The sequence below is a fragment of the Electrophorus electricus genome, chromosome 7 (assembly GCF_013358815.1).
Source record: "Electrophorus electricus isolate fEleEle1 chromosome 7, fEleEle1.pri, whole genome shotgun sequence".
NCBI lineage: Eukaryota > Metazoa > Chordata > Actinopteri > Gymnotiformes > Gymnotidae > Electrophorus > Electrophorus electricus.
Window position 1 is genome coordinate 24424358 of NC_049541.1, and position 25149 is coordinate 24449506.

The 25149-nt window shown below is 41.8% G+C and overlaps 1 protein-coding gene across 2 annotated transcripts in view; it reads right to left on the reverse strand.

Annotated features, from left to right (window-relative positions):
- dlgap1a (discs, large (Drosophila) homolog-associated protein 1a) overlaps nt 1–24442 on the reverse strand; it is a 78845-nt gene extending 54403 nt beyond the window's left edge. Inside the window, exon 1 of one of the 2 annotated variants that reach the window (XM_035528572.1) lies at nt 24079–24442. The gene's annotated coding sequence lies outside the window, so the exon portion shown is untranslated. Of the gene's footprint in view, nt 1–22552; nt 22671–24078 lie in introns of those variants that run through there. The other variant, XM_027001269.2, reaches the window with a different exon arrangement.
- Nucleotides 24443–25149: the final 707 nt, after the last annotated feature.

Below are 25149 nucleotides of genomic sequence, written 5' to 3' on the forward strand. Positions count from 1 at the left end.
ACCGTAAACAGTATTCTACACACAGAAACAGTAAACACACCCACCGACCCATCCGTGTGTGTGTGTGTGTGTGTGTGTGTGTGTGTGTGTGTGTGCGCGCGTGTGTGTGTTTGCGTTTGTGTATGCATCCACACACACAATCTTCTCTCTTTGTGCTTAGTGATGTAGAGCTAAAACAAGTTGAAATGCGCAATCTCAGATCTGGTTTTGAGATCCACCAAATCCACATGAATCTTTTCTTGTCTTATCTTATATTCTGGGAACATGCTGATCCTTTTCACATGAACTTTTTAAACTCACTATTAAAGGGAAACGCAGGCCCCTCCCTGCCTGCCAATCATTTTTTGACGGGCGGCGTAGGAAGCTTAGGCTAATTCAGCAGTTAGATATTTGCATATTTCTACCTAGAGAAAAGTCAGAGGGAGGGAGGGAGATAGAGAGAGTGTGTAATTCACAAAGTTAATGTATTCTGGCACATCTGTTACCTAATTCGTGCTGGGTTGTGTAGCATGGAGCACATTACTAAAGCCAGATGTAGGAAGGAGATGAGATGCAGAGGAGACACAGGAACTATACACAAGATACTATAACAGCTCATTTATAGATAGGGGAAGACATGTATACCGTTATAATGCCGTCAGCTCACTGCCTTAGCTAACTAGCTAACTGTACTGATATGTTAACCCTCTTCACTGTGAAACACTCCTGGTGCTTGGTGATCTTATAAAAGAAAAAGATTTATGACTCTTTTTCTGCACCCCTTAGGTAACATTTTCAAAAATTCAAAGACAAAAGTGTTTGTGTTTTTAAAGCCAGTGGGGAGCATTAATTACCGTCAACAAAATTGTAACCCTCAACTAACGTTGCGGACGCCTCTGGCTATTCTAGAGGAAAAACACTTCGTGGCCTGGCTCAAACCATTTGGGGCTCAAGCCCCAAATAAACAAAAAAGCCTTTGGCCCTCGCAAGTACTGTCCTTCCATCGCCAATGAGGTCGGTTATAATTATGAATGTGTCATATTAAAACAGGCTCATCTAAATGTGACATTATTCTTTATATTTGAAATAGTCCCTTGTTTTTAATAATGTAACATTTCTGTAATACGCATGAATATGTTTACATTTCACAGCATGAACCCATGATCTTGTTGCTAGCATTTTGTTCTACCTACTCTACCCGGTAAGTTAAAGGAGCACTGCTGGAGGAGGCTATGGCATAGGAAAAATAGCATTTTATTCTTGCATTCTTGTTGTCATGCCACCTTTATCCCATGACATCCCATGTTTATCCCATGACAATCAACCAGCCCCTGACCCACTCAGGCCTATAACTAGGAACGGTGAGTCTAGACATCAGCTTCCCCACACAATACTGCACTGGGTACCCACTTTTAAATTTAGGCTACTGTAATTTATTAGGCAGCTGTACACTGTATTTAAATACAAAGCACAGACCTTAAATAAGGTTAACATGCATGGAGTGTGATTGTAATTTGGCCACAGAGTAGATGCTGCTTCTCATCTAAGATATGGACACAGAGATATCAGGAAGGCCAAAACCACTACCATGAAAACTAACTTATTATATTCAGTGATTATATAAACATTACCTCTTCTTTTTAACCTCTGTTGTATTTTTATATAACATTGCATTACTGTATCACCACACAGTATGGCATTTTATATAAACATTGCATTTCTTATGTACCTGAAACAATGCTAAAGGTTTGTATCACTGTAAAAGCATAAGCAGAAATAGCATTTATTAGCAAAATGCTGAGCACGGGCTTATTTTAGCGCCTACTTTACTGACAGAAAGCGAGACAGTGCAAGACTACGGGGGTAAGAGACACAGAAAGAGTAAGAGAGAGAAAGAAAGAGAGGGAGAGTGAGCGCAAGAGAGATACACTGTGGTAAGACATACACAACCAAGAAATGGACATGGAAACGGACATGCTGTAATTAAAATACGAATGGAGAAATAAAATGAAATAAAAAGCTATAATAATCATCACAATCATCAAATGTAATGTATATAATTCAGTCTTGTATATAATTCAGACATTCAGTGAATAAAGCAAAACCTGCACTTCATACATTTTCTCATTACAGAATAAAAAGACAGACATCTACGTTCAGACAGAATGAGGTCTTTTTGCATATGTTTACAGAATATTCAAGGTTTAAAGGAGCAATAAGTCAGGATTCCAATGTCTCTTCTTCACATTATGAAACAACCATTATAGTGACCCCTAGTGGATGTTTTGGTGATCCTGTACTAAATCTATTTTAATCTTGCTGCCTCCATGTGGGGGACCTGCTCTATGGAGCATAAACTTGTTCACTGGAGGATTGCAAAGTAATTTGATTCTCCATCTCATATGACCTGCACTGTGTAGAAAAAATGTAAAAATAATTTTAAAAATTGTGTGCACTTTTTGGTGGTTTGCATATAAATGATTTATTGGTTCTTTAAACTCTGTGTTCAGTTTGAAAAGTTTAATTTTATCTATCTATCTATCTATCTATCTATCTCTCTCTATCTATATATCTATATCTATATATCTATATATATATATATATATCTATTTATCTATCTATCTATCTATCTATATATATATATACACACACACACACACACACATACATACATATATATATATATATATATATATATATATATATATATATATATATATATAGAGAGAGAGAGAGAGAGAGAGAGAGAGAGAGAGAGAGAGAGAGAGAGAGAGAGAGAGAGAGAGAATGTGTGGCTTGTAAGGTGAACATAACCTCAGAGAGACGTTGATGTCTTGATTTTGCAGGAAACATGGGCTACGTTTATGTTACAATTTGGTACAAATGCCTAACTGAGACAGTGCATACAGAATTCTGTAGAGGTATCCTCAGGGTACAGAGGAAAACACCAAATAATGTATGCCATGCTGATTTAAAACTCAATCAATCTACTACGAAAGATTAAAAAAAGAGCACCAAAATTTTGGTAATGTAAAATTTAGTTACTCAGTCCATTATAGAACGCTGGCCAGCTGGCCCTGAGTCTCAGTAAACTGAAAACCGCTGATATTACAAACACCAAACAGCCTCAGGACAACTTCCTACTTCCCCCAAAAATCAGACCTGACCAAAGCGTAACCAGTGAAAAACAAAAATACATCACATATTGGAAAGAATCCAGAGAAGCACAACACAAACTTTATTTGGCCCTAAATCAAGACTATATATTGGCAACTTAACTGACCTAAAGACAAAAAACCTAATGAAAATATTGACAATGTACTAACTCAGTGAGCACAGCCAGGCCACTGAAACTGGCGGTCGTGGACAGACCTGCATGCCCAGAGAGGACAGGATGTGTTCCCAGTGTCATCCAGGAGTGGTGGAGACAGAGCTACATTTACTAATTTTCAACTATTAAGCATTTACTGCCATTCTTGCTCTATAAGAACATATGCAGCATCCACCCTGAATTTCTAGATTGCAGTAATAAAGAACAACTGGCCTGTATCTTGGGAGAGAAGAGTGGGCTGATTATGCAAGCAACAAAACTGGTAGCAATTTGTTACATCCTAAGGGACATCAAGTAATTTATTTTTTTTCTCACTTGGTTGGTAATGTTGATGATTAAAGACTGGAATTCATTTATTTTGTAGATAATGCATGTTCGTTTGTTTTTTCCCTACCTATTTCCCCTTTCTTGTTTATGTTAATTTGCTTTGGCAATAACGTAACTTGTAACATTCATGCCAATAAAGCTTGAGAGAATGAGGGAGAGAGAATGAGAGAGAGAGAGGGCCACTGAGAGGTGTGAAGTCAGCCAGTCCAGGAGCGTCCCCGCTGGAAGCAGTCTAAACAATTCCGATATCAATAGACTTCTCACTCCCTTGACTCCAACCACGAGGAGAAAATGGGTCGAATGCTCCATCCTCTCCGCCAGCTCCAGGTCTCTTTCGGGGTTGCCCTGTGCTTCACCTTGTGTGGGCTCAGAGAAAGCAACCTCTGGCTACAGGGTCAGAGGTCAGCTACAGCAGCGTGAGCCGAGGAAGGGGTCGCTAGTCAGACAGAGCTCTGAAAGCTTCCTCTTGGGTATCAACCCGAGACAGAGAAACGGGGACTGTTTATAGCCGGCCATTTCTGACGTGTCCAGCAAACGAATGGATGCTAGAGTGGAGTGATGTTTGGCTTGTGTAACGGTGAGACAAAAAAGAAAAAAAAAGGTCCCATGAATAGCTGGTGCCTCTGAATGAGCTCTCATCTCCACACACACACACACACACACGCGCGCACTCACACGCACACACGCAGGCACGCATGCGCACGCACTCACTCACATGCACACACTCGCACACTCACGCACACATGCACGCGCACACACACGCATGCACTCACGCACACGTGCACGCACTCACACACTCACACGCACGGCCGCACACACGAACATTCACACTCGCACACACGCACGCGCACATGCACACACACTCACGCACATGCACACACACTCACACACACACACATTGGTGCCGTACCACTGAGAGATGGCACAGAGTAGGCAGGAAGACTGGCACCTTGCTGACGCCAGTCTCCCAGAACACCCTTATCCTCAGTACAGACACACACACACACACACACCCACCCCCCCCACCCCCCCACACACACATGGCTGGATCACCGCCAGAGTGGCCTCACAGACTTCACAACTGTAATAGACATGAAGCCCAGGGCTGGTGTAGTTCTGGGATACTGTGACAATCACTGAGAATCAAATTTAATGTACAGTGACATCTGTATATTTTGGGACAGTGTGTAAGTACTTGGACAGTTATGATTTACGCTGGAACTGAAATGTAGCAATGATGATGAAGTGCACAGCTGTCAGATTTAACGCAAAGGGATGTACTCTCTTATTTCATGTGTATAAGGGTGCCAAAAGTAATTGGACATATTAATATTAGCTATTAATATAATGAAAATGATCGTGTTAAGAACTTGGTTGTAGATCCTTTGGAATTCATGTTTTTGCTGTCATGTCACTGTAATTAACCATGAGTTTCAAGCCATAGGTTCAGCTGAAAATGGAATTAGCATTTGCATTTTGTTCTCCTCTGTCATAACTAAGACAGGCATTTTCTTTTAAAGCTTAAAAAACTAAAATTAGGATCTAAGGCTGTCTGAGTGCAGTCAAACAATTAAATATGATATAGTAAACCATACACTCAAGTATAGTGCATTGAATTTTATTATAAAAAATGATGCTGAGAACAATAACACATGCTTACAGGAGAGCTCACCTGCGTCTCTCTCTCTCTCTCTCTCTCTCTCTCTCTCTCTCTCTCTCTCTCACACACACACACACACACACACACACACACACACACACAAAATCCCACCTAATCACATTTAAAGACATTATCTGCCCCGTGCCTCAGTAATGACGTGGATGCATTAACCCTAAAGCCTGGAGCTTTGCCCCGGTGGGGTGCTCATTCTGCCCGACTGCTGTTGGTATGAGTCAGCTGGGCCTTCTCTGCTCCCACTATGCATCACAGTAATTACAGCCCCTAATCAAGCCTTACAAGAGGAAGCCGGAAGCCCCAGGAGACAGGGGATGTGGAGGGCGGTGGCTTTCTTTAGGTGCACCATGTGTTGAAACTCCCTGCATGGTGACTCACAGCCAAACAGGATGCTGATATTGGTACACTCCCAGGACGGGCGGTGGGGGGGGGGGCAAATCGAATGTACAGTGGGCCAAGCCAGCTGCCGGGTGTTGGGGTACACTCATTACAATCACACCGTGCTGCTTCCGCATACACATGCCACAGGAGGGCTGTTCTCTAGCAAAAGGAGAAAAAAACAACAAAAAACAGCTCAACGCGGATACATGATTTTAGGATTATAGGAAAGCTGTGTAATTCTGCAACTCCTGATGGGTGCATCACATTCAGTTTATATACTGGATCATAGCAGGCCAAATGTGATTTAAATTATTTAAATATATATATTTGCTCCATCTTTGTGTAGTCATCATCTCCAGTGTTGTGTAATTAGACAAAACGTCAGTGCTAAAGCACTGCGCCAGTCCTATTGACAGTCAGATTAAATAATACATTTCTCTCTCTCTCTCTCTCTCTCTCTCTCTCTCTCTCTCTCTCTCTCTCGCCCCCCCCCCCCCCCCCCCCCTCTCCCTTTATGGTCATCATGAAGGACTTGACAAAGTTTCATTGTTCCTCTATGACTCCGTATAAAGGTCAATATGAATGTGTAAATAATAAAAGGGGGCTTGTTCCACCAGCTCATCGCGATCTGACCCTGTTGCCAGTGCAGTGACTGCACAGCATTATAGTGAGTCTTTTGCTATTAGGTCATGTTAGCATATACACGGGCAAATAGAATTAAACAGCGATGACAGCAGCAGCACAAACAACACCAAAGCTGAACAAATAAATAAACAAACACCAGAATCTAGCAAGGCTCTTCAACAGTTCTGGAGTCCGTCTCCCATCCACCCAGCTATAGTGTCCATAGGTCACTCCACCTTTGATGTTCCACGCCTGCCACGCACCGCCGAGGTATATGCTAACATGACCCAACATGCCGCACGCGTCTGCTTTATTCAGACGAGATGACAAAGATGCTCTTGGCCCAGAGTGAGAGAACTGCTGATTGGGTTTGAGAGAAGCAAATCAAAAAATGTTCAAAGCTAACACAGAGGCATACATGCCCGAGTGGCTGGAGTAGAACAGCGCCAGGAACATTAGTATCTTAATGCCTTTTTTGTACGTCTGAGAACGAGGCAATCAAAAATCTTCTATGACTGCTCCAACCTCCTTTGAATTTATGACACTGTGATAAAGTACATTTAATGCTCAAGTGACCTAGATTATGATTAAATTGTGTCCAAAATCCGTCACGGACCTAAGACTTAGAACCTAGACCTAGAGCACAGACAGTTACGCTAGAGGACCACGGTGCCTCTCTTTGCCGTTACACACCTGAGAGAGGAGAGACAAGGTTTGGTAATTAGCTGTCAGTCCTAGGCTCCTGATTTAGATAAACCTGCCCCAGGATCTGATTCTGCAGAGAGCGGGATCACAGTATGTAATGAGGCTCCTCCCTCCATACACACTGTGGGGCTGACAGGAGTCACTTTAGTGTAATGCAGGAAGCGAAGTTTGAAGTTCAAAATGGGCAGTTTTTCCGAAATTCAGTACATCAGGCAGCCATGTTGACAACGCAGCCTCTCGACATCACTTGCTAATGTGATGAGAAGCTTGTCAGTTCGTCTGGGCCAACCAATCCCACGTGTCTTGTTCTGCTTTCCCTTCCCCAGTCTGCACATGGCACAGGGACCTCTCCTCTTGGCTCATGGCCATCTCACCGCCTCCTCAAATTCACCAGTCTGACTATAACTGGCTAAATATATATATAAATAAATCCAAAATCCATTTTTGTGGCTGAACAGTGAGGAACTAACTGTTCTGCCAGCATGTGGAAGACTCCGTGTCCGAATCTGATGTCGCAGCCCACTGTCATGTAGAAGTGTGTGTGACACGGTGGTATTTCGCAAGTGTGTGTGACATGGTGGTATTCCTTCCATCTTTTCCTCTCCTTTCCTCAGATCTTTGCTTTTGTGATTGCACCTGGCTGTCGCCCTTGCCGGCCCCTGGCCCCAGCTGACCCTTCAAGAGTGTCTGCTCCAACCCCATACATCTGAGGGACAGTCCTCTGTATCCCTGGTGTGGTCAGGTGGGGTGACTGCCCCATATCGCTCACACGTATCCCCAAGGACTGCTCGGACCTCCAGTGTGGACATCCAAGAAGGTTTATAAAGAACTGACTGAAAAAATGACTCACTTCTGCCCTTTATTGATTTTTAGCTCCGTGTCAAATACCGCACAGTAAGTCAAAGAAGTCTGACACAGATAGTTTTATAATAGCTCTTGTATGTTATGCTATGTTAAAATGCTAAGGACCTCAGGTGGTATGCTTTGTGGAGAGAAGGCTCATAAGGAAAGAAAGGAAAAAAATACATCCAATCCATAAATGGAACACCCTCAAGGATTACAGTATAAACACACACACACACACACACACACACACACAGGTTTCAGCTATAATAACACATAACCAAAAGGTGATAGCTCAGGATGGGGGAAATCCCTGCAGGTACTGTCTGCACTCTAGACCCTCAGCTCCAAAAAAAGGTGGCACATAAATATACAGTCAGAATCAGCAATATGCTAGTTCAGTCTTCTCTATGCAAACCCTTCACAATTAACAGCCAAAGACCAGAAAACAGAGCTTACAAATAAATCTCGTAACAGAACTTCTAGAAACAACTTCAATCCTCCAATCTAACTTCATGGTTATAAAGTTGTCACTTGTTTTATGATCATTCTATGATTTTTGGGTGGAATGCCATGTGAATTCTAGTGATTCTGTGTATGTGCAGTGATACCAGTGCTTGAATGCTCAGGATCAGCCAGTCACTACAAATACCCTCCACTCAGGACCATGTGTGACTCCTCCTGTGTTTAATTTGCTGCAACAAAGACAATTGTAACTCCATTAGCTCCAAAACTCATGTTAGGAATGAGCAATGTTCCCCTTCAACAATGACATGCGACTGAATCATTAATAGCATTACATTAACAACGTGTGTCACTGTGCAACAAGTATTTCTAATTCCAAAGCGATGACACAGCTGCAGCATTTGTGTGGGTGCAAGACTTTTAAAATGTTCTGTAGGGCAGTGAATTGCTCCGTTGACTTCATTAACATTCTGCGATGAACACCCTGTCATTTCTAATATTCCCGCCCACGGCTGGACGACACGAGGCAAGGCGTTCAGGCGGAATGGCATAAGCAGTCCTCTCAAGTCCAGGCATCATGGCCCACGGCGAGCTCCAGTCGGCACTGAAGGGAGAATCTGCTCTGTGGTTTTTAAAAGGTGGGATGGGTGGGGTGTATTTATTTGTTTTCCCAATTTTGTCTCATGAAAGATTTGCTGATACAGAGGATGGAAGAAAGTACACCTGGCATCTGGAGTTAGATAATGTTTCTATGGGCAGTCAAATCTGTTATTGTGGAAACACAGTGTGGGTCTTCCAGTGTATGAGAAGTCTGTTGATTCCGTTTATTGGCAAGAATTTTATATGATTAAAGAGATGAAAGCTCTTTCACTGGCACATACAACAAATGACCTTAAAACATTTTTCATACTGTCCTTTAAAACAAATGGAATCTTTTAAAGACCAACCATCAACTACAGGATGAAAATGTCTCTCATGAGGCCAATGAACATTTATAGTTGTATTTTATTAATATCTCTGCTCAATTGAAAATGATGTGTTACTCTTGAATAGAGGAGATCGGACTGACAAAGGCTTTAGTTTACCATCTATTTACACAAATCAGTGAGGGGCAGAAGCTTCCCTTGGTTGTAAAAGGTGCCACAGAATGCATTTATTTGGTATTTTCAATTGTTTTCTCATGTCCACATAGAAGGTATGTGACTTTGGCCGAGGCAAAAAATGCCTATATCCAGTTTTATACACTCATGTACAAGCCTGTATTTTGGCCCTAGAATGAAACAAGCTCTTTTACCTTTTTTAGTAAGCTCATGAATAATTTTGTGAGTCTTGCTCTGATTGGCTGGTTTGCAGCTAGGCAACATGCTGGCTTACACAGAATCAGCATGTCAGAATAAATGGCTACAACTGTGAGAGTTGAACCATGAAGCATTTAGGCATCCAGTATTTTCGAGGATAGCTGTGCTCCCTAGGATGCCCCACCAGGCACACTGGTTTGGCAGCCTACATGAAACGTTCAGTTTAAGATGATCTGGCTTCAACAGGCAAAAAGTGGATAAAATTACGCAGCATGGCTAGCTACTTATGGGTTGCGATTGTGTTTGTGATGCCAATAAAGTTGGAACTGCCCCTCTCTTCAGTGCTAGGCGAAGCCGTAATGATATTATCCAAGGTTTAAGAAACAGAGCAAAGCAGATGAATTAAAGTTATCTGTGATCCTGTTAAATATGAATGTCAACAGTTCGTTTCCTGGGGCAAGGGATGAAAAGTATTGACATCCCCTTCACAGCCAGGAAGGGTACATTTCTGTATATAGTCTGCAATTTTCCATGCTCTTGCTCCACTGTCATTGTTGCATTCACCATAATACCTGCAGAACTGTTGAAGTTTTGGCTGTGCAGATCCATATTAATATTGCCAGGGCTAGAACGTGGGCTGGTGTATGTAACTTTTGGGTGCATAAATATTAATGAGTCGAGGCTGTTACAAAATGATTAAGGATGTTGGAATTGACCTTCTTTTCCTTTTTATTTGCATTGGAAGGAGGATACGAGAAGCATGTCATTCCATTTAAGTACATTTTCATTATTCAAATATGCCAAGAAAAACAGAGTTTGCCATTCTATGGCACCTTTAAAGAAATGATGCTCTGTCCATGGTGCTGAAACCATCCTGGTGTTGTCATGCTGTAGTACAATGAGTAGATACTGTACAGATCATCATGTCTGGCACACGCTTACACACAGGTTCGGTACAGTATATTGCTGCACTCATTTATCTGTATACTTTCACATGTATTGTGTGTTACATATGTTTACCCATATTATTTTAGTCAACTGGCATTTAAATGATTGTAGAGTTTTATTCTTTACTGTTTCACCCTAATTTGTCATCTGCATACGGTGATCTAAATTGTACTTCACATATGAAAGGTACTGTACATGCCAGGGTTATCTGTCTACTGTTTTTTTATTTGTTGTTAATCGTGTTTATTATTGCATGCAAGTTCATGAATATAGGTGACTTGAGCTCAGAACCGATGCAGGTTTTGCAGGCTGAAAGCTGAAGTCTTTATGTAATACTAAGGGGTGTTTAACACGAGCATTGCTCATGGGGCCTGATGATAAATGAATAAAAGAGACAACACCCATTTTTCCTACACATGGCAACCCAGATCCAGAGCCACACTCTAGCCAGCGCTTGGGAACAGCCGACAAAGTATGTCATTGTAGCAGAGCCTGGAGCAGGGGTCATTTATCTCACCACATGTCTCATTAAGAACCACGAGCAAAGCTGTGGGTGACATCTATAAGGAATACTGTTATAGGCCTATGACATTAAATACCATAGGCTGGAGACAGAGGCTGCTCGATGTGCTCGATTAGAACATAGTTCAATGAAATTGCCTTGAAATAGTTAAGTAAAAGAACTTTGGAAGATGAAGGTAATTTATGATAAGGACGTCTAGACTTTCTCAACTGAGGAGACACAGTCACTTTCTGACTCGCTCACTCCATAGTGACCACTCAAAACCCCAAAGCTCTGTTAACTAGAATATTTCTTCACTGCTACTCCCTTTCTAAATGTCTATAAACTGTAGATCTATGTTTCATTTTAGTGATCTGGCTCACTATTATGGCAGTAACAAGTTAAACACTGGTCATGTTAGTTCAAATGATTTCCATTTTCACATGCTATAAAAAACAGGATAAAAAATACATTAAAGTAATAACTGTCCCATAAATATGTAATATGTAATGTAGTCAGACTCTGCATCTGTGTGAAAAACAAACATTCCAATTGGTTTACTTGCATGAGTACAACAATGTTGTCTTGAAAAAATATTAAAACTGAAACTCTGCAGCAGTGCTGGATTGAGAAATGACCAGGCTAAACCTTGAGGGATCGTTATCACTAATCTATCACTAATCCCTTCACATTAAAATCTATTTGCAACAAAAGTCAATCAAGAACATTGTTAGTGTACATGCGAACACTGTATTTATTACAGCTTAACCTCAAAAGAGGTTTCATGCATGATAGCGTAAGCAACTAAAATGATTAAACGGTTTAATCCTCAACTCTCCAGCTCATGATGTGGTAAGCAGAGTACTAAAAAATAATTATATAGATCAGAATTTCCAGGGATGAAAGCAAAACTCTGGGATACCATGATAGCAGAGAACGAAGACTGTCACTCCTCACGAGTGACATCACACACCAGCATAATGGAATTGTCAACCTTTCCCGTTTCTATGTTTGCGAGTGACCTTTCCTGTAATGTATCAATGTATACAGGCCAACAAAATTAAATTCTTATTGTTAGCAAGCGTTCTTTGTTTATGCGTTTGGAGTTTATGGATAACTATTTGTACCAACAAAGTTTCAGATTTTATACCATTATGGTATAAGATGCGTTAGGTGATGTTTGTGGTCACACTGTAATTTTACTTTGTGATGCATAAAATGGGGAAAGGATCTATGTTACATCAGTTTTACACGCTATTGTACCTTACATTTTCTTATTTAAAGGAACTTGATCCTTGCTGGGCTTTAAATGCACTGTTTACAACTGTTTTTTTAAAGGCATATCAACTTCTCTTGAGGTGAAACTCTGAAAGGCAAAAAAAGGATAATACGAACCATTTCTTAACTTACTTTAAAATGTAGCAAAAAGAAGACTCATATTCTACCACGGATACACTCAGGGATAATTAAAGTGCTCAAATCAAAGGAGTCTGGAGATCTTAATGTGGACAGGTTCCCTGCTGTTGCTTCTGCCCGTTGTCCTCTATGTTGTGCTGTGCACACTAATTACTGCTCCCAGGGTGGCCCTGCATAAACTTGTTACGAAGCAGAGAGAAAGAACAGCCAAAGCCGCAACCGGCACACCCAGTTCACGGGTACCCGGCTGCTGATGCATGCAAGGCATGAAGGGCTCTCTGGTCAACAGACTTCAGTCCCCTGATGGATAGAAATATAATGCACTTTGTCTTATCAACATCGCCAGGCGAGGATAGCAATGGCATTGCTTGCCAATTAAATAATTAGCCACAGATGCTCCAGTGTAGAAAGAAGAGTGAAGACTGCTAAGACTTGGGATTTGACAAGCTGCAACACAATTAATTAAAGCATGTGTACAACTGCTTTAATGAGATTCTTGCCCTTTAAAAGAGTGTGCCTTCTAATAATCAAGTGTGGGATTAAAAAAAATATATATTGTTAGTTCCTTGACTTTTGCACAGTGTTCTTTTGAAGATACAGAAAGGAAGGCTGGGAAGCTAGAGAAAATGTTAATATGACATTACTGCATCTCTGAAAATAGCCAGAATACTCACCCACTCTTTAACCCTGCCAGAGAAAGCTAACTATCTCACACAGTAGTTAAACAGAGGCGCTCAAAACCTGCAGGACCAATTTCCTCTAAAGGACAAAGCAGTCTGTTTTCCTTCTCTAAAAGCACATGAAATTGCACTGATCCTTCAAGATAGTGAAAGGCAGGAAGTCTCTCTGCACAAATTTGTTCATCTGGAGAGTTCATTCTCTCTCCTGGTTAGATATTCCCCCTCGGGCGAGCACGTCGACTGGTTTCACACTACCATTCAGACGCAGCAGCTTGCAAATAAAAGAGTCCCTGCACTGCACTGAGCCCAGATCCTCAACACGCTGGCCAGGAACAGCCTCTTCCACTGTATCTCTGCAGCCACGTCCAGTGGGTCATGATTTCCAGCGTGTGCTTTGACACAGATGTCCAACAGTGGCAGAATAAACCCACTTCATGTGGGCCAGGAAAGGCTTCTAACTTTGTGCTCCAACCAAGAAGAAAAAAAAAAAGTATCCAAGAGTGACCAAAGAGATGTCTTGAAAAAATGTTTAGCTGCAAAGGAAAATGCCAAAGCAAAACCATTTTGGCACATTTGCAATTCTGCACAAGATCCCCCTATCACTGTCATGGAAGACTGGCATGTCTAATAATGTGCTATTTTATTTGCATCTTATTATCGACTTTGTTCTGCAGACACACAGACACACACTTTGCATGCACAAATTTGATGAAGGACTGTCTGAAATGTTCTGTTTCTTTGGAAGCCTTGAGTAGTACACTGAAATTTCTACTACTTCTACATTTTTCACTATAATGCATTGAGGTTACTCCTTGAAATCTTCTTTAATGTATTCAACTCCTGCGCTGTAAAGCTCCAGGTTTATACATCTGAAAGATACTGCCCTAACATGGACACCGCTGGCCCACATCTGACCTGTGAATCACTTTAAAAGTTCACTTTTTTTAGATAAAACACCACCTTAACGCAGGTACTGCTCAGAGTTTGAATCTGAAGGAAAGGTGTGAAAATAAACATCAAAGAGCATTCTAAGAAGAAAGTTATAGACATGCACAAGATACAGAAGGCTACAAAATAACATCCAAAGTGTTTGGATATCTTAGTGAGCGCTGCTGGATCAGCTGTGAGGAAATGGAAGCTACATCATTCCACCCAGGCCCTGTCTAGACAAGGGCATCCCCCAAAACTTAGAGGAAGATGGGGACTTGTGAGGGAAGCCACAAAGAGGCCAATACCTTTGGAGAAGCTACAGAGATCAGTGGCTCAAACTGGAGTTAATCTGCGCTAGTCAGCAATATCAAGACTTCTGCATGCAAGTGTAGGGTAGCTAGAAAGAAGCCAACAGTGAAGAAAAATCACAACAAAGCAAGGTTGGAGCTGGCTAGACAGTATGAGAGGTGCTGTGGTCAAATGAGACCAAAATGAAGGTTTCTGGCCAAAATTCTAAATGCTCTAAACATCTCAGTGTGGTGGTGGCATCATCACGTTGTGGGGATGCATTTACACATTAGAACCACTTTTGGCTGCAATAACAGCCTTAAGTCTGCTGGGGTACGTTCGTACCAGCTTTGCACAACGTTTGAGACTGAGTTTGTTCAGTTTTTTCCAAACGGTACCACAGATTCTTGACCATGCCTGTGTTGATTTTCCTTGTGCTTGTGATTAATATCCTGTAGAAAGGTGAAGTTTTTTTTACAGCACATGCTTTAGTTTTTTAACAGACTAAAGCAGGTTGTCTTGCAGTATGTCCCTGCACTATATGACCAACTGCATGTCTTTCAGTATTAATACAATTCCCAGGCCCTGCCGATGGCTAATCTAAAAGGGTGGAATTATAATGCAAGCAGCATTTTTTCAGCTATTAATAAAAAAAAAAAAAAAAAACCCAATAAGTAAATACAAATCTGCTGACAAATAATCAACTTTGACTTTGAACATTTGAGCATACTGATTTGCAAAAAAAGCTAGCTTATTTGTACTCGAGACAAATCTGAATACTTTTAAGGGAGCTGAAATCCTTTGCAAGGCCAAAGTGAAAAAGTTGAGATGTAAGAAAAAGTAGCTAACGTCAGCCACACTGGGAACATGATTTCATGTAAATAAAATACGTAATGGTCAAGATTCAGCAAGTAGCCATATAGCTACAAACGCAACCAAGTCACGGTACAAGCTCAAACCCATTCACTTGATTTAAAGTATTACTCCAAATGCATCGCTATCTGCAAACGATGCTTTCGTCGGTTAATTTTGATTGGTTGGTGAGCTAACGTTGGCGTTATGCCATGTTTAATGCTACGTTTGGCCGCATTCATCCCCATTCGCTGAGGCTTTGCTCGCTGGCTCCCTCTAGTGTTCCGCAGTCATATTTGCAGTAACTGGAGGAACAGCGGCCAGGCTGGTGTGAAGTTAACACGCCAGTGTACCTATAAATCAATATCTTCAAGATCTTCTGACGAATAGCTCATTTAGCTAGCAAGATAAGTGTAGAACATAACTCATTCTCGAAAGTAACCAATATAATAATCGAAATAAATACAATTAACGTGTAGCTAGAAATACATCCGTGCCCCAACACATTTACGTATTGATAAAACTTACAATATTACAATAATAATTTGAAGCAGGCTGGATCTACATGAAATGACATATTTGGCTAACGTAGGCTGCCTCTCTTCTCTACAAACTGAACGCAGCATGCAAGTCCCTGGAAGCTTGCTAGCTACATTTCATTGAAATGTGCTAGGCGGTGAAACGAAACAGCTGTATAAAAAGATATCGTTTCAAGACATATATACATATTTATAAGATATTTCAGAATATCTTAATGGCCTAGCCCTGTCATATCTTGCGGACAGACCACCTAAGTTGAAGCTGAGTTGTTTTCTCCATAAAATCACATACAATTTATAGAAATGTTTCTTATTAATGAATTTATTTATTATGAAATATTAGAACAGTTCTAAGACTTACCCCATCCAACAGAGCAATAAGGAAGACCTATAGGTCAGAAGCCTTACCATTGCCCTCAGTGAAAAGAAAGATAATGAGACAAGCTCCACACAAACAGGTGTCTTCCTGATACCGCCTTGATGCCACAAGCGATCAAATGTAAGTTAATGGAATGGGGTTTCATCTCCTAAAATAGCCAGTGGTGAAAAATAAATAAACAATAACCGAGACACCTCATGGAGAAAGGCAAGCTGGCAGTCAACCAGAGAGCGGGCGAAGACGCACCTCTGACAACGGGCCAGGGCTCTTCTTAACAGCAAGGCTCTCCAGACACTTTCCAGCAGGACTGATGGATGGTGTGAGGAGTGGGGAGGAAGAAAGCACCACCTCTATATTGCCAAGCCCATGGCCGGGTGGCAGAGTTGAAGGAACAGTTTGACCACAAATAGTAACAGCGAGCAAAGACTCCCAGTCATTACCACTATAATTAACAGCCCTTAGCTTTTTTAGTTGTGCACAGTAGTACAAAGGCCTTTTTTAAACATTCACTTACAAACATTTCACTCTCAGAGTGAAAGTACTTATATATTCAGTATGTGTTCCCCCTGGGAAATGAACCCCCTTGATATTTCTAGCACCTCACACTAAAAGCTGAGCTACAGGAGTTATACATGATAGTGCCGCCTAGTCTTTTGTATAGCCGGTTATTGAGGTTGGGCCAATATGTGAAGGCATTGTGCAGGTTTTACTATAGGTTCATTTAGATTTTGAACCAGCAGCTGAATTTCAAATCTGAACCATTTTTGCACTGCACCTCTCATCCATGAAATGTGAGTACTACCACTGACCTTGGATCAGTCTGCTTTCCTAGGTTTAACTCACCTGTTTTTTTTCGCTTCTTTGTGAGTCAGCCCAAATGCATGCACACCAGCTACTTATAAATAAAACACCTAGTTAAGCTTTGTGATCTCAGCACGTGGTAGCAAAAAAACTAAATCTTATCTTTTATAAAATTATTATTAATAAAGATTCATGATTAGCAAAGCACACTACCCTGCAGATTTGAAGGTGCTGGTGATTAATTCTGTAATAGGGTTGTTTCCAGGCAACAGTCCATCAGCATGACTTCTGTACTGGCCAGGCTGTGCTGCTCCTGGGCTTGTTTTTGTTTTTTTTTTTCTTTCTACATCTTAGTACAATTATTTACTTCAAAATAAGAATTCTCCCAATAGAGCTTTAAGGAATCCTGAAGCGAAACTGAATCATGGCTGGTATGGGATCTGCCTAGTGAAAGCTGATGATGGCATCTTGTCTGCAGATGTGATGGCAATGCTTGCAGGTGGTACTGGTGGCTAGGACTGACTTCTGTTTTTTTGTCTAGTGGCTGTCCATGTGATGAGCTGGATATAGGACACTTACAACTGAAAATCTAAAAAAATATTAATGAAATGCATATTGTACAATTTTACAGAAAAGTGTGGAGTGTGCATAAACTTGTACCAACACAGTATTTAATCACCCATAAGCACTCTGCATGTATGATCTAAGACATGTGTTTCAAATGAAAGTTATTCTTCAGGTTAGACAGTTGCTTTGACACTGTGGTGTGGTTACCAGTCAGATAGCCGGTGTGTGTATGTCTGTTTCATCTTACACCCACAGTCTCGAAACTAATCACAAGTCAAAAGGATTAGGTTTCATGTTCCTAGAAATATGGAACATGTTTGCATATTGTGTGATTCAAAAAGATGGCTGAAGTGTGGTTCTCTCCTCTAGATACATTATAGAAACCCTTATCTCTTCAGCAAGAGATCTCTCTGGCCAAGAAGCACCTTCCTCACAAAGACAGTCGCCCTCGTAAAATCAGGGCAATATTAAGGCAATCTCTCAGGCTTTCCGGCCAGCTTTCAGTTTCTCACAGGGAGAAAAACTGTGCGAGCTGTTCTGTTGGTGCCACCCACCGTCATTTCTGCTGTAAGCGTGTGGGCCCGTAGCTGTGGCAACAGGACATCCCCCCCCCCCCCCCAACTCTGTCGGTAATAAAGGCGTGGGGTTGTCAGTTGAGCCAAGTCGCTTGGTGCGTTGTGCGACGCAAGCAGACCTGGCACAGAGAGAATCGTAATTTCTCACCGCACGGCTTCGCTCAACCATGAAACGCACTGCAGCCGATGCAGGAAGCATGTGTGGAGCTCCTGTAATTAGAGGCTGGGTGCTGTCTCTGAGGTCTCTGCCTCTTTAGCAGTGTTTTGGAGTGTGTGGACATTAGCCTTTCTTGCCTGGGGGTCACTCTGAGCTATGATTCTGGTAGGTGTAGCAGGCTGTTTGGGGAAGGTAAAAGTACAGGTGTGGTAATGGCAGCCCAAGCATATCTGGGCAGAGCGCTGGAGACCAAGGGGCTGACGAATGTGGTAGACGAACATTTCTCTAAATCAAATCAAGGGTAATGCACAGCCATCCCAGATCCAACTAATGCTGCCATCATGGAGTTAGAATGTCACCTTCCTCTAGATCAAACATCTAGCAGAAGTTCTATTTTTGAGACATTTGTTTGTCAAATGAAAGAACTGCTTTGTTGAAGCTCTCTGTGGCATCCTTAGACTGCATCACTGGCTGCACTGAGAAGTGAAAACAGTTGGAGGGCTATAAAACAGAGCAAAAGCAATTACATCATGCTTGCAACTCTCTGGCTACAGCCTTGGGAGGTACATATATACTGCTGTCTGGGTGGCAGTAGCACTATAGATGCAGGGCTGTTGCCATTTGAGGCTTGTTGACCTGTTGGTGATTTGGGAGGCTTAGAGAGCAGATCAATGAAATGCATGAGTCTGTGTGTGTGTGTGTGTGTGTGTGTGTGTGTGTGTGTGTGTGTGTGTGTGTGTGTGTGTGTGTGTGCGTGTTTAAGAGAGAGAAAGAGAGACCAGGAAAAAACCTGTGGGGGGCCCTGCTGGAGGCTTTATCAGTAGAGTGGATATCACTTAGGTGGAGGTCCCCTGTGTTGATAGGCCAGACTATTAGCTCCGTGTCATTTCGTCCAGTGTCTTTTTGCAACATCCCACTTACTCGAGCACAGTTCTAGTACCAAATAGACTATAGTGTCTCAAAACATATTACCAACATATTACCAATGTGGCAAACCAAAAGGACTTTATAATCCCATACTTTGCCTTGTATAGTCAGCTCTGATACACAGATCAGTTGAGCTAGCTGCGGTGAATCATGGGTGCTTTCATGATGCAACCACTGCTATACCGAGAGCAGCATTTTTTTTTTTTGTGAATCATCCTCCCACCTTGAGTAGCATAAATACCACCTGTTCCCCAGAGACAGGCAGGACTTCTGCAAAGGCTCACGAAGATGCACATATATGGAGCCCTTCACTGGCATGCATGCCCCCCACTATTACCTGTTCCAGGTGCATCTACAGGCAGGACTAACACCAACCTCATACACCTAAGGACCGTTAGTACTTTAAATGACTAAACTTTTTTAAAAGAAAAAAAAATTAGATTACCAGCAGAATCAAACTGTGAGAGCACTGCCATTAATAGACAACGGGATTTGATATAATTTGACATTAATTCCATCACAGATTGCTGTGAAGCAGGGCTCTTAATTCAAGTGTATAAGTAACATGCAAGAGGACTGTCCATTGAGCCATTTTGATACTCCTCTTGCAATATGGCCCAGACAGAAATTTGTTCTTGTTAAAAACATGAGTAAAGGTGTGTGTATGCGGTAAAAGCTTGCGGGGCATTTAAATTGCTCTGAAGAGGTCGCAAGTCATAATAGAGAGGGGCCTCTTCGGTCCACATGACAGTAATGCGCTATGAAAGTGTGTCATCTCCGTTGAGTCATGAGAACGGAGCTGACCAAATCGACAGTCAGATAGCATTAAACTGACTGGCTTGGAGCATCGCTCTGTCACACACATGCTGGCTGTGTCCCTGGTCATCCCACCTCTCACATCCTTCCATTTTTGCATGACTAAATAGTTTTTAATGGATTCAAACTCAAGCTATGAAATTCAAAGAAGCTTCATAAAAACGAGGTTGGACTTTGCATCAACAAAGAGGTCATGGTCAGGGGATCCTAGCTGCCCCAAGGTATATTTTATTAAACTGGTTATTGTCTTTAATTGAGCTTTATAGAACATAATGGGATCATTTAATTCCTAATGGAATCATTTCATTCCTAATGGGATAATTTCATTTGTAGTTCCAAGTAATGCAGCAGATGTGGTGCTGGAAAGGGATACAGCCAAGCTCGGTAGTTGCTCTCTGCTAGTTTCTCCAGGTTGCTGTGCCTGGCTGAAACAAACAGCTATCTGTATACTGCACAGCTGAGCTTGCCCGATAGATCACTTTATGGAGACATCAGGACTGATACTGGTATTGGACTGTGGTATCAGTTTACACTGCATATGAGCTTATCCTTTTTGACAAGGTCCTTTTTCACAGCTTATACTTCTTCCAATTTTAGTGACTCGTGTTTAAACCACAGATACATTGGTTCATGATGCCTTAATTTCAACATTCAAAACTGAAGAGATAGCAGAAGACTCTAGACAACACTCTGAAGTTTTCTCTCCCTCATCTTATCTCTCTTTCCTTCTGTCCTTCACTCAACTCTGAACAATTCTCTCCCAATGTATGCCATTGCTAGTTACTACCTACTACCCACAATCTCCTCTGTCCTCTGATAGCTACCATGGATATAGGGTGTGGCTAAAGCATGCCTCCTCCTTGATGTGTATATCCAATAACTATATCTTTTCACACTGCCCCTTGCACTGTACTGTAGGACAGCTAAATGTGCCTAAACGAAACACATGGCCAGGATTGGTTGTATCACTCTATTTAAGAGGAGGTAAACCATCTTCCCCCAGTCCCAGAGCAAGGCATGGAAAGCTTGTCAGGTCTCTATCACAACAAGCACAGGGCCTGGAGCGATACACTGACAAGGTGCTTTTCTGTACTGGGAAACAGGTTATAATAATAATAATAATAATAGTTATGCCATTTCTTTTGGCTACCACTGCTTTATGAGTCTATTACCAGCACTGGCAGATACTCTTATCCAGAGCAACTAACATATTTATGAGTATGACAGGAAGTGCACTTCCCCCATGACTTTGGTGTTGCTGGCACCTTGGGGTGTTTGATGCACCAGCTGAGCTACAGGAACACATCACAGTTGCATTGGTACATGTTCTTCTGCAGAGTGGCTTGCGTATATTTCTCAGAATGACGGCATGCATACCCCTTGGAAATGAAACCCACGATCTTGCTGCTGCAACCACCTTGCGCACCTGCCTTACCAGGTGGGTGCTCTCGCATGCATCCTGAAGCCCAGAGAGAGCTTTTATACTGTAGGAAAATTAAAAGAACTGCACTGTACAGAAAGAGCAATTACTACGATTCAGTCCGAACTGGGTGGTGAGGCTTCTCCTCATACGGTTGTGGTGAACCCCAAGAGGACAGAAATGTCACCAGGTCGCGACCATGGAAACAGGTTGTGATGACTGATGACAAGAAATTAAAGTGGGTCCCTGTCACCCTCCACCAAGTCTGATATCAGACTGGACTTCGTGTACTTTCTTGTTTCTGTATACACAGACAAACAAATTCTGAAAGGACAGCAACTCATGCAATAATGGAGACACGTATACACAGACAAACAAATTCTGAAAGGACAGCAACTCATGCAATAATGGAGACACTTTTTCGGGGTAGAAAGAGATATAAGCACGTGCGCATCTTGCGAATGCGCACAGGGATTGATCTCACCAGACGGAAAGTCACGTATAGTAAGTAGGATACATTGGAATTCAGTCATGAATCCCAGTGAGATATAGGCTACCGGGTATCAGCAGAAGCACGGACGTATAAGCCACATAATTCTCCTGGAAACAACCAATAAACCAAGAGACCAGTGCGCTGGGGTAAAGGGCTTCCAGTTTTAATTCATTAGACTGATAGATGCCTATTACTGCCTGCATATTCCCGTTTCACACTGTGGCGTAGGTGGTGCGACTCTATTGATTCTGATAAGCTCAATAAGATAAATTTGATTATCGTTTAATGCGCAGGTTTACATCACTGGCAGCACGAAAGTCGATACAAATTGCTAGCAAGCCGGTCTTTGTTATACGTCAGGCGTAATGTACCAGCCTGGCGATAAAGAGGCAGTGCTGACGGAACGCGATGTCATAACATTTAAGTCTTGACCAATGTAAAACATCGATCGGGAGACAGTACAGATGCATTTTCTAGTCAATGTGGTCTTCTCGTATCTGAAAGAATTCAGTGCAATATGAATGGCGCGGTTTTGCCTCAGCAATTAAGGTAATTTGCAATATAGACCCATATAGAACCATTCTGTGCTATTGTGGATCAACTGCAAAAGCTCAGAGGAAGAATAAAGGCTTACCTCGGATTCGGTATTAATCACAGTTCATATTCCTGAAATAGTGAGCAGTACCGACCAGAACAAGAAAAGCGCTGTGGACGGAGGAGGGCTGCTTGAGATACGAGAGTCGAGCCGTTCCCCTGCGCACCTGACAGCGCGCTGTTGCTGCAGCGGAGATACGAATATGGTCCTCGGTTCAGAATAGCGTGTCGGAAAACGCGGAGCGGATCGGACGTCGGAGTGAATGGAGCGGCCGTTTAACCTCAACGAATGCATCCTAAGATGAAAAATGACTTATGGTCTGTGTAAACGGGGCTCATAGGTTAAGGCTTCTGGAGGAATTTCTGTAAAAGGCGTATCAAAAATAATATATCTGAAGGCTGGTCTTTAAACTTAAGATACACAGTTAAGATACACACGGTGACACAGAGGCAATAGTTTTAAACTCAAAACAACTTTAAAACACAAACGTTTCCTTAAATCATTACGTTCCTACAGCCAAACACTCTTAATGGGACACTCTACGCGCTAAACATGTATCCGTTATATTTAACGATTACTTAACCATTTAATTGTTGAAGCCGTTTAATTGCACGTTCGCGCACTCCGAGGTCAGGTCTCGCGTCACACCACAGGATATGTTCGTCACCCCTAAACTACAGTTGCTCAATCTACAGTAAAACGGAGACCATTACAAAAATAATAATTCTATCTAGCTAGTAGCAAAAACATTTGGAAATATATGTTCATTTGTTTATTACTTTGCAATCGGAGGGATTTTTGGAGCTATGTCGCCCCTCTTTGGTTTAAGTTCGACAAGGTCCGTTCTTATCGTTGAGCTTCAGAGGCGGCGACGGCAATAAATCATTGTAAAAGATTTAAAAGTTTGTAAAATCTCTGTCAAAGAAAGTGACGCTTTTCCCTCCACATGAAGAGGGGTGATTCTCTTTCAGGTGTGCAATTCGTCCGGGTTGTACATTTGTTTTACCTATTTCTACAGGACGTAGGACAACTTTGAATTTCCAAAAAAGTAGACTACTTTGGCTCTCACAATGGACAGAATAACCTAGGTCTTGCTTATGAGAAAATATCTCTGTGCTTGAAAAACGTTACCCTTTAGATAAATTTATTATTTCATACAAAGTTCTTGTTTGGTCGGCATGCCTAATCCGTGCCAGGTTTTGGACGATGCCACATAGACTAACGTTAAACATGGAGAACAGAAAAGTAAAACGATTATGAATGGATCATTTTCATGTATTGATTGATGACAAATGCATGAGCGGGGCAATTTTCAGTGTTGCTTTGACAACCTACAACCTTTTTGTGTTATTCCACAGCGAGGACATTATTTTATGTCTAGAGTAAGTTTAAGTCTATTCCATTACTCTTCACTGGATTACTCGAATCATTCAGTTTTGAAGGATAGTGACACCTACGGCAAACGGGAGGATGAAAAAAAGACTTCTAAGGACAGGATCCGCTTTCTTTTTTCTCCTTTACCTTTAAGAAGAATTTCGATAAATGTAATTAGAAAATATTCTTACCATAATTTTCTTGTTTGATGTCTTGTATGTATCCCAGTATTCGCCGCAGGCCAAGAGGCACTTTGAAAGGACTCTGTTTTGAGCTTTGTGTATTTCAGCGACATCGGTGGAGTACCATTCAGTGTCTCTGTACCACCCTTTCACTGAGGAACCAGGGCTTTAGTAAAACCCAGAGGCACTGGGAGAGGAGAGGGAGAAAAATAGCACTTACTGCTAGCCTTATGCCACGTTTTAACCACAGACTTGTCGTGAGAGCAACTTCACCTTTGGAGAGACCAGGCCTGTCATTTAGAAGGGCCAGAAAGGACAGGAAGCAGCCTCTATTCAGCTGTGATTGGTGGAACAAAGCGGGCGGTTCTCTCTCTGTCACTCATCTTTGCGAATCCATGCCAAGGATCGGTAGTTGGTCAGCGCCGGATTCCATGGTTCCGGGCTCTGTGACCTCCCCTCCTTCGCTGTGGGTGACTGTGCACAGGCAGAAAGGAAACGACAACGTAGTTACTCTGTGGGACATTTGAGGTAATGCCGCGGTACAGTGGGGACACTGCATTACTTTAAGGACTCTGTATTCTCCAGTAAAGGGACAATAGTAGATGATGTATGGAGCAAACATGCTGTCATTGCCTTGGCTGCTGCGACACCAGGTGAGGATGTGCACACTGTGTGCCAGAGTGTTTGCAGAGATGTCAACCCTCATTACATCAGAACACAAACAACTGCAGCTTTGATTCTGCATTTTATTGTGCATGTTTTACTATACAGATGCCTTTGAATTTATAGGAAACACCAAAAATACTATATATATATATATATATATATATATATATATATATATATATATATATATATATATATATATGTGTGTGTGTGTGTGTGTGTGTGTGTGAGAGAGAGAGAGAGAGGGTGTGTGTGTGCAGCAGAAATAGCACAAATTACAGCCTGAAATTTACATAGAGGTACAGACATTTAACAAGAACAGACCATGAAAACAGAAGCCAAGCATACAGGACCAGTCATGAAACTGATAGTATAGCGTGAGTAAGACATTTATGTAACAGGGTTCATAAAGGC